Raw genomic sequence first — 17,935 nt, forward strand, 5'->3', positions numbered from 1 at the left:
CAAGAGGTCTATCCGCCTGTGTGCATCAAAACCCAGTAAGACATGAATAGGAGTTTGCAGCAAAGAAAGTAAGGGTTTTAGTTTTAGGAAGTGGCTGATGTCCAGAGTCAGAGGTTAGCTAAAGCTCAAAGACATGGCTCTTAGGTGGCTTTCCGGGGATGGGTTCTATAGGAAAACAAAAAATTAATCATGGTGACTAAGGGAGTTAGAGTCATGGTCTGTCCTGATTGGTGGCGTTATGGTAGGACGTCATGGGTCATTGCTTCGGGTCCTGATGTCAGTTATGGCATCGCTTCGTCTGGTTTCTATGCTCTTCTGGGCCTGGAGCTGAAACACAACTGAAGTCTAGATGTTCTCTCCAGTTTAACCGAAACTCTGTCTCTGTAGTCAGCAGACCTGAGGCTTTGTTCCTAAGATTATTTGGTGTGGGTCCGAACCTCATTGTCTCGAGGGCTTAGTGATTGAGTGAGTGGACGTGCACGGGAAAAGGAGGCAGGTGAGTCTGAGTGCTGGATGAGGCCAGTTTGAATGAAGGAAAGAAAAGAGAAAAGGTCATACTGAGAAATGAAGTTTCCTTGCAGTTACACTCTGGATGGTGAAGAGCAGAAAGGTTCCAATCTCATTTTTGGGTGAATTGATTATATCAAAATATTCCTTACTCTTCTTTCTATCTGACCTTTCTAGAAAACAGTTCTTTAATTAGCCATGTTTATTTATATAGTGGGTCACAGTCTTTTGAGTGAGTGAGGAGTGTGTGTGTGTCGGGGGGTGGTATCTTTTAATCCACTGGATTCCCAATGTCCTGTTCTAACTAGATGAAGAGCCACTGGCCTACATCTATTGGGCAGGCCCTCAGCTCCCTGTGGGAGGGGTCGTTGCAGTCTAGTGGGAGTCCTATATGCCAGATCAAGAGATAAAGGCCTTTCCTACACCACTTCTTTGCAATTTAGCCCTGAGACTGCTTCCTGGACCATAAACTAGGGGTGATGGTAGTGTCCCCACCTACCTGTGGGCTGATGGAGACAATCCGAGGAGATAAACTGTGAGTGAAAGTTACATGTCATAGCAGTGTTCCCTGTTCAGGAAGGTGGTGGTTTTGCCTTTTCTTTCTTATTTTAGGTCTTGTGCATGACACTGGTCCCCATAGGCCTAGTGGTATCAGGCCAAACCAGGGTCAAGGGCAGTTCTCTCATCTGTCGAGTGAGTGTAGCTGTGGTGCAAAGCCATTTGAATTCGTTCTCTAAATTCACAAATTGGTGATTCTTAACCTTGATATTTGACTTTGGGGAGCTTCCTGGCCTACATTAGTGCAATGGCAACTCTCTATTGCACTTTGGCCCTGAAATCATAACTATACTGTTTTTTGGGCATATGCCATATGCCAGACATGTGCTCAGAGTGTCTGTGATACATTATCTCTCCTCCCACCAATTTTGTGAAGTAGGTGGTGGACTCCACATTTTGCAGAAGAGGAAACTGAGGCCCAGTGAAACTTGCCAACATCTTCCAGTTTGGCATTCTTTGTAGGACACCTGTATCATTTTAGTTACAACAGCCTTACTAATGGCTTCTATTTTTGTTTTTTGACTTAGAAAATAATGACTGTAAGCTCCTTGAGAGTAAGTTTTAATAGTTGGCTTTTTGTCTATTTTTTATGGTCTGTGTTCTTGATTAGTGTAATCCAACTTTTCCTGGGTGAGATCCTTACTTAGGAGGACCAGGCCAAGACTTCCTGTTCCCATGCTGGACTCTGTTGGGGTGTCTGGAAGTGTTTCCCGCTCTACCTGTTCCTGCCCCCAGTGGTGGAGTACATGCTGATTGGATGGACTGCATGCCTTAGAAATAGGAGCTGATTTCTTCTCTCTACTTCTGTTTTTTTTTTTTAAATTGAATTTATTGGGGTGACATTGGTTAATAAAATTGTATAGATGTCAGGTGTACAGTTCTATAATACATCATCTGTATATTGTATTGTTTGTTTATCACCCCAAGTCAAGTCTCCTTCTGCCTCCTTTTTTTTTATTTTATTTCTAAATGTTCCTGTTTGTCTTCTCTGGGCTGCTTGGTTTTCCCTCTTTACTGCTGCAGTTTATTGCTCTTTGCCGGCTCCTTTATTTTTATTTTCCAGACTTGCCTGAAATGCATCTTGATTTTGGCATCTTTAGATGTTGAAAGCCCGGCACTTTGTTAATGATGACTTCCCCCATTTTGCAGAATTCCATTTGGTTGCAAGTCTGTTTTGCCAAGATCCTGCTTCTTTCCCTTCCATCATTAAATGTTATTATTTTTCTGTGCCGCCTCTTTTGTAGAAATTTATATTTCATTATATGGATTGTAATGACCTTCAACACGTTATAGTTTGATTTCCAATCATATGTTCATGGAGCAGGGGGCAACTTTATGTGTCCTTGCTCTTTCTAAAAGGCAAGACTGTATCATTTTGGTGCTTTACACCCTTCTTGGCTCTTGTAAGATTGGTTTTGAATACCTCATCACAGTGTGGGAGACCACTGGTGCCCCTCTCCCTGCTGTCTCCTCACCTCACTGTACCTGCCATGAGTCCCTGTGCCCCTCTACACTTAGACCAGCATTTCTCAAACTTTTCATTTCAAGACTCTTTTAAAAATTCTTAAAAATTAGTAAAAGTTCCCTAAGAACTTTCAATGATGTGGATTACACCTAGCAATACTTACTGTATTAGAAATTGAGATGGAAAAGATTTTAAAATGTTTATTGAATTAGTTTAGATAGAGCAATAATAAACCCATCACATGATAACATTTTTAATAAAAAAATCACTGTTTTCAAAACAAAAACATCTAATGAGCAGAGTGACACTGTTTTACATTTTTCCACATCTCTTTCATGTCTGCTGTAATGGAAAACAGCTGGGTTCTCCTCAATGCTTTTGCACTCATTCTGTTGCAGTGTGTTGTGTTGGTGGAACTATATGAAGAAAACGTAGCCTTAACACAGATATGTGGTTGGAAAAGGGGATTATTTTGATAACCTTTTGCAAAAGTTAATTGGGGATAGTCTTTGAAACTGCATCAGAGCCTGACAAGTGGTTGTTTCTTAAAGGTTTGTTGTAGAATAGAATCTGAACTCACGTCAGTGAACTTTTCATACTCTGTTCCATTAAAATCTACTAGCCTATCTTGCATTTTGAAAGGCTTGTTTATGCATTTTGAAGCATCAAGCATTAGTTATTTGGAAAACACCACATTTATTAATGTCACTGCCACGCTCATCTGAAGTCTTTAAGTATTGGGATGCTCTGAAGCTCACAGTGGCTGATATAAGTTTTTCAAAGTTTTATTTTTTGCTTGAAAGCTCAGGTTTTTTTCGTTAGCAACAAATACCGTCAGTTTTCCTTAAAATAACAAGGAAAACTCGCATTATTAATTTTAGAGAAAGCGACTACAAATACCCAGATCTGAATAACCATGGTTTTTCTGCCCATCATCTTTCAAGTAAAAGTCGTGTTCCATGAAAGAGTGGCTGACTCAGCTCGCAGCCCAGTCACTCCAGTGCTTTTTCTTCCCAGCAACCATCACTTGGCTGTGGCAGGAGTGCTTTAGGAGGGCTTCCCATTCTTTCACATGGGACACTGAAAAGATGTGTACTCAGGGGGCTGATATTTAATAACATTAATAATTTTTATGTCTTCATCAAGGACATTCTTGAGTGAAGCTGACTTTTTTTTTAAATGGTGAGTGTGTGGCAGTGGAGAGTACAGTGACTACTAATGCAATCAGATGCCTCGATTCTTGCTCAAGGCACCAGCAGTTTGACCCACCTTCGCCTCTGTACCGTCAATGCGAATCTCAACACAGTTGGAGATAGTTTTGACCCCCAGAGAGGGTCTTGGACCCTACTTTGAAAATGGCTGGGTAAGACCAAACTGCCTTTAGCCATCTGCCTGGAACACTCCACTACCTTGCCATCCTTGTGTGTGAGTGTCCGTGTATGCATGTGCATGTATACGTATTTATGCATCTGTGTGTATGTGCAAGTACATCGTCTGTTTGTGTCTGTGACTTCAGTTAACACTAGTTGTGGACCCACGTACGTCTCTTCCAGTAGACTGGCGACTGTGAGGCGGGTTTCATATTTATCTTGGTGTCAGTAGCACCAAGTGGCATGACTGTTAAATGTTAACTTGTTAAATGTTGGCTGTCTTCATCTTCATTATGTCATTATTGCAAGGGCTTAATAAATGTTTTTTTGAGCAAATGAAGAGTTTAGGCCAGTGTTTTTCCTTGGTTTCCTTAGAACATTGGTTCTCTGCGAGGCCAGTAAGCATTAAGCATGAAAGGGCATCTGTGGTTAACTACATCTGGGAATGTTCAAACAGCTTTTTAATTGAAGTACTTCCCAGATCCTTTATTGTATAGTGTGCACTGTGAATCTTTATGGGGGATGGGAGGCTATAGAATGTAGTATTTCCCAAGTTGACTAACATGCGGACCTTCTCTCCTTGGCATATCTCACAGGTTCCTTGGAATTTTCTTTGGGAAATAATCATGTTGCCTGGCTTTTCCATTCTTATAGATGAGGAAATTGATTACCTGTGTTTATTTGTGCATTAATTTATGGCTCAGTCATTTAATGAGTACCTCTTAAGGTTAGACTCTGGTAGATTTAGGCATACAATGGTGAGCAAAACCACCACCACCACAACAAAAAACCCTAATGGTGAGCAAAAATAGAGATAAAAACTCAAAAAAAAATTAATACATTTTTGTATGGAGTAGATGGTTAAGTGGGAGATTCAAGTATTCATCAACCTGAAATTACAAGTGTTATGTCAGTGGTATGTAGGAAGGCACACCATGCTAATTTACTTTCTGTTTTTTTCCACATTTTCAAATCTCTGCCTCATTTTAAGGTCTTCTCAATACTTTGCCACTACTGGCACCCCTGTGATCCAAATGACTAATGAAGGTTAGTAAAGATGTGGGCTCTCTGCCCAGCCATGTCATCCGAGAGAATCTCATGTTGGAGATAGGACCTTCTGAAATGCGAGCCAACCTCCTCTTAGTGCCTGGCACATAGTGGGTGCTTTGTAGATGTTGATTGACTGAACAGAGAATAAATAAACATAATAAATAAACATGCCCAGAAAAATCTGAGACCAAGGGACAAATCCCATACCGTGGTCTCATCACCCCAGTGTCCAAATTCACGCTCCACAGGATGAGCCGAATAAAACCGTATAACATGCTTTTCATCTGCGCTGCTCTGACCTGGCTGATTTCAGAGGGAACCAGTAATCCTTCTCTTCTTCTCCATGTAAAACAAAACCCAAATTCCACCTGCTTTCTATTTTTGATCCAGCACTGCCCATGCACTGGGGGAGAATGTTAATACACTCTTTACATGAATATGTTTAATCATAGGACATGCTGTGGATACGGTAAATTGGCCTTTGGTTTTCTGACTGACTTGATAGATGAGAGCAGGAGGGTTTTGCAACAGAATTGCCTTGGAGTCAGGACTTAGGTAAGAAGATTAAGCCCGTGTTTAATCTGATGTTTCATTCTGTGAAGTCACCTACAGAGAGACATCAAACATTTACATAAACCAGTGCTTTTGATTCTTGGCCTGTGGCCTGCACCACTCACTTTGGGCTGGATGAGCTCTGGGGATGCATAAAAACCTCCCATTGCTCCCTCCTCCCACCACCATGTATAGATAGATGGACAGGAAAACCTTTCCCAGCTCCGATTATCCTCTTGTTTCAAAGCCTGAAACTCCTTCAGCCACATCATGTTCCTGTCAGAGCCTGAAGACTAACAGGCTTGAGAAAGGCCAAGGGTTGAGTGGAGTCACTCAGAGAATGGCATGTATCTGGGTTGCTGAATTTTCAGGTGTTGCTCTGAGATTGAATTAAGTAAATTCTCAGGGAGTTTTGGTCTTCTTGATTTCTAATTTTAGTGATTGAGTTACAGCCGTAGAAATATCATGAGTTGCTAATTAAAAAAATAATTTTCTTTGTATAAGTAATTCTCACTGATTGTAGACATTTGGAAAAATATCAAAAGCCATAATGCTGAAAATTACCCATAATTCTAGTATTCAGAGATAATCACTTACAAAACATTTTGTTATATTTGCATGCATTTTTATATGCATAATTAAGATCATTGTGTATAAATTTTGATTTCTACTTTCCCCATTTAACATATGAATATTTTCTCTTGCATTGAGAGCAATACAGTGTAGGAGCTTGTATTAGTTTCCTGTGGCTGCTGTAATAAATTTCCACAAACTGGGTGGCTTAAAACAACAGAAGTCTATTCTCTCATAGTTCTGAAAAGCCAAAGTCTGAATCAAGGTAGAGGCAGGACTGTGCTCCTTCTGGAGGCTCTAAGGGACAATCCATTCCTTGCCCCTCTCAGCTTCTGGTGGCTGCTGGCATTCCTTGGCATGTGGCCCCATCTCTCTAATATCTGCCTCTGTTTTCACGTGCCTTTCTTGTGTGTATGCCTGTGTGTGTGTGTGAAATCTTCCTCTGCCTGTATTATGAAGACACTGTGGTGGCATCTAGGGCCCACCCAGAAAATCAAGGATATCTCTTCATCTTAAGATTCTTATCTTAATCACATCTCCCCAGATCCTGTAACATTTTCAGGTTCCAGAATTAGGGTCTGATATCTTTGTGGCTATTATTCAGCCTAGTGTAGGGTTTAAGAACTTGGACTTTAGAACCAGACAAGGTGGGCTCAAATCTCAGTGCTGTCTTTTAGTAGCAGAATGGCCTTGGGAGAGCGTCATAACTCTTGGCGCCTCCATTTTCTGATCCATAAAGTGGGAATAATAACAATACCTACCTCTTTGAGTTAATATAGGGATTGAGGGTTAATAGCATATAAAGCACCTAAGAAACTTAGGATAGTGCCTGACCCATGTAAGGATTAGCTGTTACTATTTATAGTTGTTATTTAAATGAAAAATTCTTTGTAAAATGTTATTTTCATGGCTGCATAAAACCGTATGAATCTACCATAATTTATCTAATTATCCCCTTTTCTTGGCTATTAAATTTATTTCCAGGTTTTGTTTTTTTTTAAATCTCATATAGAACACTACCATGGATACCTCTGAGTGCTCAGTTTTGTTTCCATTTCAGGTTGTTTCCTAGTGAAGTTCTGAAGATGGATTTACAATGTCAGAGGGGTGTACAATTTTAAGCTGCTAGTTAGGGTTTGCCGAGTTGCTTTCCAGAAAGATTGTGCCTATTTTACTCCTACCAGTAGTTGAGTGGTAGAGTGTCCCTTTTACTGTGGCTATACCTGTATCGAGTGTTACCATTTTAAACATTCTCAGGTATTTTGGTATGGTCTGCCTTTTAAGGCTAAAATATAACAGCAAAGGAACTCAACACAGTGGTTCCTTTAGCAAGGACTTTAGTTCGTGCCAGGCAAGACAACTTCTAATGAGAAATTAAATCCTTGCTTTGTCAAGTCTCCAAGTGTTGTTTCCATTCTGTTATGAAGCCTGGAAACTTCCTGAGTGTTCTTGAGGGTACAGGGAGTGGTGTTGGGGGAGAGGATATGTTAGTAGCCAGTACTAGGGCAGTGCTAGGTACACAAGGATTTTAATTAAAAAGTTTTGTGTCTGTTTTCAGATTTGGACATTGAAAGCTCTGAGCATTTTATGGGATGAGGGAGGCATACTTGTACAGAAAACAGATCATTTTAACTACTTTACAACTGAAGTCTTGTGAGGGACAGGAATAGGGGTGGGGAGGGGACAGGTGCACTGCCTGCCAGGTAAGGCGAGAGGCCAGCTCTGCGCAGGGCTGAGGGCACAGTCTGCACCTGCTTTTTGCACCCCGGTCACCTATTAGCCTCCTCTCCTTTCTTGCCCATTGCAGTGTGGTCTTGCCCAGCCCTGGCCTCTGGGCTATAGAGTAAGAGCAGGCTCCTAGCTGAGTGAAAGATGGGGTATTTTTTCGTCAGTGTGAATTGGTATGAATGTACAGCAGGTAAAACTAGTCACACACGAGTTTCAACAATATCCAAACCAGCTGTTGTGGACTAAATGGTAGCCCCAAAGATGTATCCAAATAGTGTTGCCTTATTTGGAAAAAGGGTCTTTGTAGATATAATTAAGATAAAGATTTTGAGGTGAGATCTGCTTGGATTTCCAGATGGGCCTCAATGCCATCACAAGTGTTCTCATAAGAGAGAGGAAGATCACACACACTCTTTCTCATACTCTCACACTGCTGGGAAGTGGAGGAGTGATGTGGCCACCAGCCCAGAAATATCAACAGCCACCAGAAGCTGGAAAAGGCAAGGAAAAGGCTCTCCCCAGAGCCTCTGAAGGGAGTGTGGCCCTGCTGACACCTTGATTTTGGGCTTCTGGCCCCCAGAACTGTGAGAGAATACATTTATATTGTTTTACACCACCCAGTTTGTGGTAATTTATTACGGCAGTTGCAGGGACCACATATACCAGTCTGTGCTCCATTTAATAAGACAGTTCCACTGATCATGTACTTGGCTATGTAGCAATGTCATGTGCTATAAAAGCTTCGAAGGCTCTCAGTTTCTGTACTTACCTTGGCATGAACCAGTGTCAGAGTTGGTCGATGGCACCAGTTTGTAGACCACCCTTTGAGTACCACTGATCTCTCTTGTTTTATGAATGAGGAAACAGGCCCAGAGAGGAAGTGGTAGAGCTGAGATTGGAGCACAGGTGCCTCCACTGTTGGGAATGAATAGTCAGGATGTGGCACCAGCCTCCTGGGGCCAGGTCTAGGGTGTGCAGACAGGAGAGTTGCCCTTCAGCCTGTTCTGCACACACAGCTGGTGTACCCTGCTGAGTCAAAGTTGATGCTTCAGTGATCCCCTGGAGCACTGACCTGCTTAAAAGGCCCGGAAACCAAGGGAAACTTGAAAAGCCTTTGCTGCAGCCAGTGAGCCAACAGCAGCAGGCAAAGGAGCCTGTCAAGGGTAAAGGTCACTGCTTGCTGTCCACTTAATTTTCATCTGACTGCTTCAGTCCTTGTAGTTTGGGTGTTGTTTTCCATCTGTAGCCCAATTTTAACTTTCTACATTTTCTGAATGGTAATTATCTCTTAGAAAATATGGGATTAGACTATAGTCATCTTGACTTTATTCAAGAGTTGCTTGAATAAAGTCCACCCAACTGCACTTGGTATTCAGAACCCCCTGAAGAACCTCCTCCTTTCCAGCCCTGCCTCCCACCCCTCCCTTTCGCACACCTTAATCTCTGAACTTGACCCACATCATTGCTTCAGTAGAGGAAGGGACCAGAAGAGGTTAGATTCTTGAAGCCCGATAGGTCGGTTCGTAGTTGACCAATCAAGTATCAGTGGAAACATATGGCAGGGAGATAAGTCTTTGAAGATCTCAGGAAGGAAATGTTCACATTTACTGAAATAAAGGCAACACCAACAGTTAGTACCAGACACTAGCAAATGGCCTACCATTGAGCTCAGTTGAACCACCAGCTGGCTGTAGCCAGGTAAGACAAGAAGAAAAACCAACCGGCTGAGCCCAGCACTAATTGCTGACCCACTAAACCATGAGCAAATAAAACATCATTGTTTAAGGGAAAAAAACACAAGGTACCACAATAAACCAAGGCTTTGAGTTACTACGTTCTCATTTCAGTAACGATAGGCATTGTGTAGTTGCACAATTATCCCTTGCTTGCTCTGGGCACCTTTCAGTCTCTCACATTTGTATTCAATGAAATTCTTACTTGTTTTGTTATGGACAATGCCCATATTACAAGCTCCTTTTCTCCAGCATCTGGACTTTCATCTTAATATCAAACACCACTGGGATTTTATGAATTATTTATTGAGTCCATTCTCTGGGTTTCACACCTCTCTCTCTCCTTTTCCTCTCAGATATTATGGGACAGTAGTTCAGAGGCCCAGGTCACTTTCTCTCATCTTTTATTTTTTCCAAGGTTAGTTTCAGCAGCCTTTCTTCACCCTATACTTTTGTTTCTTTTTCTAGTCTCAACCCTGGATCTCTTATTTTTAAATCAGTGATTTTTGGTTGCAGGGGCCAGACATGCCCTCATGCCGGCTCAAGTTAGTAGAGGGTTTGTTGTAGGAATCTCTGGAATTGCAGGGAGCAAAGCTTGACCTTGACCTGCCTGCTGGGAACTGGAGCAGGAAGGCCCCTGTAACTCGGCGGCACTGTCCCCCTCACGTCGTGTGTGTGTGTGTGTGGGTGGGTGGTTTTTCTCTGGATCAGGGCTCACCAGTGCCTGCCTAAGTTTGCAAGTCTTTATTCTCAAATGAGGGAAGGAGGGAGGGGACAGTGTGGCTGATGGTGGTGGTAAGTGTCCATCCCCAAGTCAGTCAGTTGGGGGAGAGGAGCCCTGTGACTGCCCTCTCAGCATGGATTTGGGGGATGTCCCAAAAAAGGGGTTTGTGGTGAGATAGCCCCCAAACTTATACCTCTTCCGTGTTATTCTCAACAGGAAATAATTCAAGTCACCTCTACTAGAAATCGGTTTGCTGGAACAATTGAAACAGCAGTTCTTGAAGTGGAAGAAAAGGTAAGTAGAAGTAAATTCATATATACTAACCTCTTATAAGGGAAGCCCTTGCGTGGGGAGGGATTGCTATCCCTGTCATTCCTTAGAAACTCCTCGTTGTGTGTGTAATACTTCACCCCTCCTCTCTGCCCGGCACGTTCCTCTTCATCACTCAGGGCCTTTATCAAATGCTGCCTCCCTGGAGATGAAGCCTTTTCGGTTCCCTCCTACTGGCAGTGATTTCTCCTGCTTTTGAAACCCCATAATACTGTCTCCTTCCTACCGACATGTTGTATGGGCTTCACGTTTTCATTTGTGCCCCTCCTCTTGGCTGCTCTTCTCCTGTGGCTGTGTTGAGTGTGGGGGCTCCTCCTCTGTGACCACCCCATCCTGGCATTTCCACATTTGATTATAGCTGCCCGTTTGTGTGTTTTCCCAGTAAAGCTCCTCAAGGGCAGACCTGAATTAAGCCTGGGACATAGTAGCTGCTCCATAAATGTTTATTGAGTAAACAGTGAATCAGCCTCTCTGCTACACTGTCAGCTCCTGTGTGGGCTCCCTTTGTACCTCCACCTCTCCACTCAGTCTCATGTTGGTTCTGTTTTTTGAGCATTCATCAGAAATTGCTAATCTTCTCTAGTTGTCCTTTGTGTTTTGAGTGTTGCTGAAATGAAGCTAATAGCAAGGCTTTTGTATCTGATTTTTCTTTTTCATGGGCAATTTGGGGCCATGTTAAGAGCAATAATCCAGAAGCTGGAAGGGAAGGGAGGTGACAGGCAGGTCAGGAAACCAGTGACTGAGGGAGTATGGTTCCCAGCCTGCCTCCACCGCCCTGTGGCTGGTGCTGAATGGGGTTGCACGAGGCTGGGGTTTGGTCGTGCTGTGGTTGTGGCCTCTCCTGCCTGCTGGCATCCATCTGTTCTTCTAAGCTGCTTCAATTAATGGACAATTGCATTTTAACCCACCTCTTTGCCCTAAACCTTTTTGCTTAAATGAATGAGTCAGCAGTTTCCTAATTTCAGACTGTTTACTGTACTTATAAAGTATCCCAAAGACATTCCTTACTAATTCTACCAACTTTCTTGTTCACCGCCTTCTTAGAGGACTTTTCCCAGCCTTCCCTACCTAACAGTAGCCAGCAGTCGTCTCTTATAGCTGTGGAGTCCTTCCCTTTCACAGGGTGCTTCTGTACACATCACCAGGTCTTCTCCTGCCAGCCCGAGCCAACAGGCAGGGGCGAATGCTCACTTCTCGCTTTCAGGCAGGAAGCAGACTCAGCAGCTTGATATGTTGCATGAGGTCATGTTGTTAATGTGAGTGGTGTTGGGTTTGTCTCTTCCCTGCACCATCTTGGTCCTTCCCCTTGGAAGCCATTGCTGCCATCACAAAACCTGGGGACTCTGCCTGTTACCTGTCTCTTACTCACCCCCAGTGTTCCTTTGGGATAGGGGAGCCTTGATCTTTTGTTGGAAGATGCAGGCTGACCCTGGTGTCTCCCCCGCCTCCATCCAGGCTGCTTTCTTGACAAAGTAGATATCAGTAGATGTCTTCTTCCCAAGACCTTCCAGTCAGTCTTGTAAGTTTTGTTTTTGTTAGGGCTTATTTAAATACAGGAAATTTAATTAATTTACATTAATGCTGCCCTGCCTTACTCCATGAGTAAACTGCAAGACACTGACGGGTTTGATCTGCTTAATCTGGCTGTATCTAATGATGTTCTTTCCCTCCCTTCTTCTTTCAATACTGTAAATGGTTCCATCAATCAAGGTGGCAGTACCGTGCTCTGTTGCCATGTGGGATTGTTTAGTTAAGTGCGATTTTTAAAAAATGGCTCAGCTTTTAATTAGAAAGCAGATTGTCGAATGACATTTTGGTTTGTCCTCTGATGGGGGAATTGGAAAATAGACTCATCATGATAGGAAACCAGGTTCTAGTACAGAAGGAGGCGTATTACCCCAAGAGCAGCATGGGATTTCATTGAGTCATTGTTTTCCTAAAATAGGCCGTCTTCTGTGGTCTTTTTGTTGAGAGAGACCTTCCTCTACATCTGAGCAACCTTAGATTAACATTTTCCTATGGGAGATTCTAACTTGGAACCCCCCAAACAGGGTGGTACTTGAAGTGGTATACCTGTCAGGGCGCAAGACTAGATACCAAGAGCCTTCTACTTCATACTTGAAAACATCAGTATCAAGAAGTCAGCAGACCTGTTATGATGGTTGTAATTGAAGAGAATAGGCTACATTATTTACTTCCCACTGTGGTGTAATGCAAATGCCTTTTTACTGTGAAAAGTTACTGTTTTTTTAGCCCCAAAGCTGGTATGTGCATTACTTCTGAGGGTCATCATAGAGGCAGCCTGCATGTGTCCTGGCCAGGTTTGGCCCCATAAGCTCCTCATGTGTACCCCACCTTAGCTGGCGCAGGAGGTGGATGTTGGAGCACCCTGAGAGGAGGTCAGGAAGGGTCACCATTGGGAATGGCTCCAAGCATCCACCACTGCACATGTCCCCTCTGTACTTTGTAGCACTTTTATACCTTTTATAGCAGTTAGCAAACATATATATCTCATGGGCACCTCTAGCTTAATGAGTCTAAATATTAACCCTCCTACTATAGCCCCTTTCCAGACCTGCCTTCCCCTATCTTATTAAGGTGCACAGTTGTTAACTTGCTTTTTCAAGCCAGAAACTGGGGTGTCACTCACTGTTCTCTTCTTCCAAATTACCACGTTCTAGCCGTGCTTCTTGAATTCATCTGCTGCCCTCCACATCTACCTCCCAAGTGCAAGGACACTGTCGTTTGCTCGGTTACTACAAAGCCTTCTCAATTGGCTGCCCCGCTTCCACTCTCCCTCCATTCTGTTCATCACATTGGACCTGGCGAGATCTATAAAAATACATGTATCATTTCACTTCCTTTGTTAAGCCTGTTAGTGGCCACCTCCTGCACTTGGATGAGTCCCATACTCCCAGCATAGTGCACCTCCAGAGAGACTGCACCGTCTGGGCCTCAGACCTGGCTCGAGATCCCACAGCATTGTTGGCATCACGTCGAAGCGGCCTGTAAGACCGTTCTCCCTTTCACTGTTGCTTCCTTGGCAGATGGCAATGGCTTTGATTTTCCAAATGCAGTAGAATAACTGTCTGGTTCACAAAGGTATACTTAGAATGGATATTACGTCCTGGGAAATGGTACAAGGAATGATTTCTTCCTCCACACCCCAGAATGTCAGCTCTTACAACACAGAGGTGGGCCGTTGTTTCATTTGGAACATGAATAAGTAAACAACCAGTATGTAATCAACTAAAATTATAATACCCTTGCTGCTTTCCACTTTGCTACTTTTATATTTTGATATAAAAATGTGTGCAACATTTTACCTTAGGAAATCATGAATAAAACTTGATTCCAGGCTAGTAGAAGAAAAGACTGACTTTCAACAGGGGGGGAAAAGAAACACACAACATTAGTGCACAGCTTTCCTTTTTAGACACATATCTGTTATCCTGAAACCTGCTTGCTTTCCTTACCTTAGCCTTGAGCTATACTTTTGCGTGTTTGTTTAAGGAACCATGTACACACACATCTGAAACAGAAATTCTTTGAGCGATACTCTCCAGTCTCCGCAGGCCTTTCATTCAAGGTAATTAATGGGAATACTGAAATTTCAGCTTTATTTTTGGTGCACCATGGCCTCAAACTAAGACAACTTTTCTATGACTTTGAATTTGAAATTTCATATGGTACCGATTGGGCGGGTCACTCTGATGACTTACAAGCAAAGACTGTAGTGGGAACACCAGGCAAGGTGATCTTAATACAGCATGACACGCGCTGTGGTGGTGTTGGTTACCGGGTATCGGAGCACAGGGGTGAGCCCTCACTTTGGGGACTGGAAAGTCACAAAATGCTTTAAACAGTGTGTGATCTTTTAGATGCGTCTTGAGAGGAGTTTGCCAGGTGGAAGGAGTGACTGGGAGAAAGAGTTAGAAACGGGCATTTCAGACAGCTGCATGGACAGAGGCCGGGAGGCCACTAGGAGGAGCATGGTGTGCCCAGATTGCTGCTCGGAGGGCTGCTGTGGCCAGGCCACTGAATGCCTGGGTGGGGTGAGGGCTGCAAGGCGGGCGGGGGCCAGATGGTGCAGTGGAATGCCCCTGTGGAATTTTACACTGGGTAGTCATTGGATCAGATTTGTCTTTGATTGCAGGGTTTCTGTAGGCTCGGTCTCTACATCTAAAACTTCTGAATGGCAGGAGAATGGTGATCCCATTCAGACACACAAGTCCTTTTATCAATTTCTATAGGCATGGGACTCAAAATGCCACAGACTTCCACGTTTGAGGCATGACTGCAGGCTACCTAAGGGTAATCATAAAGATATTATTAAAAGTTCCTGCAATATGATTGGTGTTAAATGACTGCCCTGCTGGAGTTTACAGATGACTCTGTTTCATATTTCACTGGGAGTTCAACTACCTTGCCGTGCTCAGTGGTGCGTTTCAGGCTCCTGTGGAGCATGGACTTACACAGGCTGCTGGGGTTCCTGTAGACCTTGGAAACGGTACTCCAATGCCATCTTGAATTTGTGACAGTTTTTTATCACTAGCGATCTAGATTTTCAATTATCAATAACTGTTAGCTTGGCTTTCTAATTGTTAGTTTAGTATGAGTTGGTTGGTGGTTAGTCTGGAAGTGTGAAGTGATGCATATTTACAGCAGGGATGTGTTTTCGCTTAAGAATTTCCAACAACTAAACTTTAAAACGTATACGAGGTTTAAATGAGTCATCCATACCCTTTTGCTAGAGAAGATGTATACGTCTCCCTCATCCACTCCTACAGCGATTCTTCACGATTGTTGCCACATTCTGTTTTGCTGCTAAGGGGAAGCGTGTGGGATGGGCAGGTTGTAGCATCGTTGGCCCTGCTTCCAAGGGCAGTGATTTTAGAAGGATTTAGGAATGTCTGTACTAGTTAGGGCTTGAGAAAGTGGTAAGGCAAGGTGGGGATGCACAGGTTAGGAGGCCATTACAGAATCCTCATAAGTAAAGATGAGCGCCTGACCTAGTAGTGGTGGGGATGGGGCATGGGGGAGATGTTTGGGAGATGTTTAGGATAAGGGACTGGTAGGACTTGGGGAACAGTTTGATACAGGGAATAGAAGAGAGAGGAGGCATCCAGAAAACTCTCAGACTTTAGTAAGAGGCACAGGCTTGTCTCATTCAGCAAATTCTGAACCACTAGTAGGGGAGGTAGGCCAAAGAGGATCAACTTTTTAAAAAGGTAGAATGGAAGCAGGGCTGTTTTAAAGGCATAAGAGTAGGCAAAAGGGCAATCAATTGTGACTAAAGGATCAGGGGAGATTTCTCAGTGGCGAGAGTACATAAAGCCAGCCAAGATGAGAAGACTTGATCACAGGCACACGTTAACTTGCCCTGCCACTACATGCCAGAGGGACAGAAGTCCAGTGGCTGGACATGATGATGTGGGGGACAGGGCTGGGCTTGGCACACAGGGCCTGGAAGGCCAGGCCACGTCTGCACTGTGTGTGTGGGCCCTGGGGGCCACTGAAGGCTTTTTAGTTAGAGCACTAAGACCAGAGCTTGGTTTAAGTGAAGTTCTGTCTGAATATTGAGGAATCAGGAGGTTGGAGGCAGGAAGAGATGTGGGTGAGAGACATTGAGGACCTCAGTGAGGGCGGGGAGGACATGCAGGCTTGGGGCTAGAGGTGTGGGGGTGTGTGTCTGTGTAGCATTTATTTCATTTGGAGATGGTGTGGGATGTGGAATCTGGAGTCAGTGCAGAGGGAGAATACAGCCCCCAGAAAGCTATATTACAGGAGTGTGGTGGGGGTGAGGGTCGGGTGGGACGTGGGGAAGGCGGAGTTGAAGGTGACATGGAGACCTCTCCTCACTTAGGTGACTGGTCTTCCGGGACCTAGCTCATTGCTGACCCTGGGCACTCCATGAGCCTGCAGAATGGGCCACTGGCAAAATCAGTCAACCTTTTTTTGAGTGGTCGAAAGCCTTCTTGTTCTGTGCCTTTTGCCCACACCACCTGTACGACGGTTCCGTTTGGTAAACCAGCTTAAGATTCAGCAAAAAAAGGTGGCATTTAAAATTAAAACTCACATATTTATCACTTAGTGACGGACTCAAGTTCAGCAGCCAAGTTCATTGTCTGATGGGGTCATTCTCCTTCCCCTCCCTGAAAACTCATCCTGTGGGGACTCTTGAGAACATATACAAGCTGATGTGCAAGTATTTGATAGCAGCTCAGTTTGCTGCCTGCTTTTTACAGAATGTTTTAATTTTGGCAGCAATCAAGGCCTATAGTGAAGCACAAATGATAGGCTTTGAGACATTGACCAGGAGGCTGTAGAGTCCTTTTCAGATGGATCTCCTGGCCTCCTCTGCTTTTCTCACTCACTGGACATTAGTAGCAGCATGCCCCAGTTGGCCACGGTTCCCCGAAAACCTTTCAGGCTTGCTTCTGCCTCAGGGCCTCTGCCCTCCCCATTCCCTGCTGGGCCCTCTTCCCTAGTCTGCTCCAGGCTGGCTCCTGCTTTTCCTTTAGGCCTCTGCTCTCTAATCACAGATACGGTCCCTTGTAACACTTCTCTGTATTACAGCACACCCCCTCCTCTCTGTCACCTTGTGCTGCTTTGTGTTTCTTCTTTTTTCTTTTAAATCTTCCCCCGAGGATATTTTTTCCATTGATTTTCAGAGAGAGTGGAAGGGAGAGAGAGAGAGAGAGAGAAACATTGATGTGAGCGAGATGCATCGATTGGTTGGCCTCCCGCTCCTGCCCCAAGTGGGCAGGGGATCGAACTTGCAACACAGGTACATGCCTGTGACTGGGAATCGAACCAGTGACCCTTCAGTGCTCAGGCTGATGCTCTAACCACTGAGATCACCGGCCAGGGCTGCTCTGTGTTTCTTCACAGCACTTCACTCCTTGACATGTTACATACTTACTCATCTCTGTCTCCCTCTGCTAGAACATGTGTTCCTCAGAGCAGGACCTTTGCATGGTTCATTATTCCACCCCCACGGCCAGGACAGTGCCTGGCACAGTGCGGTTGTCCTGTATTTGGTGAATCAGGCACCAGTCAGATGGAGTGGCTGGGGTCAATCAGTCTGCATGTTCACATCAGTTTGTCTGTGCCTGGCATGTGGCCACAGGTGCCTAGTAAGTTACTGAATGAATGAATTGTCGAGTGAATGCCTGTGTGATTAGCCAGTCCCCAGCACTGTTGAATAAATGAATGGATGAGCGAGTGTGCCCGCCTCTCTCTGAGACTGACCCGCTCGGTGAATGAGCCCCCAGCTTCCCTGTTTGAGAAGGCCCAGATGTATGCTCTCGGGTGCATGAGGTTGCTCGTGTCTGATAATTCA

At 44.2% G+C, this 17,935-nt stretch overlaps 1 protein-coding gene across 5 annotated transcripts in view; it reads left to right on the forward strand.

Moving 5' to 3' along the window:
* SMCO4 (single-pass membrane protein with coiled-coil domains 4) overlaps positions 1 to 17,935 on the forward strand; it is a 62,270-nt gene that overhangs the window by 29,986 nt on the left and 14,349 nt on the right. For 4 of the 5 annotated variants that reach the window (XR_013999957.1, XM_081152733.1, XM_081152735.1 and 1 more), the window contains one exon: positions 10,477 to 10,554. The gene's annotated coding sequence lies outside the window, so the exon portion shown is untranslated. Of the gene's footprint in view, positions 1 to 9,892; positions 9,955 to 10,476; positions 10,555 to 17,935 lie in introns of those variants that run through there. The other variant, XM_081152734.1, reaches the window with a different exon arrangement.

This window comes from Miniopterus schreibersii (genome assembly GCF_964146895.1).
Source record: "Miniopterus schreibersii genome assembly, chromosome: 12".
Lineage (NCBI taxonomy): Eukaryota > Metazoa > Chordata > Mammalia > Chiroptera > Miniopteridae > Miniopterus > Miniopterus schreibersii.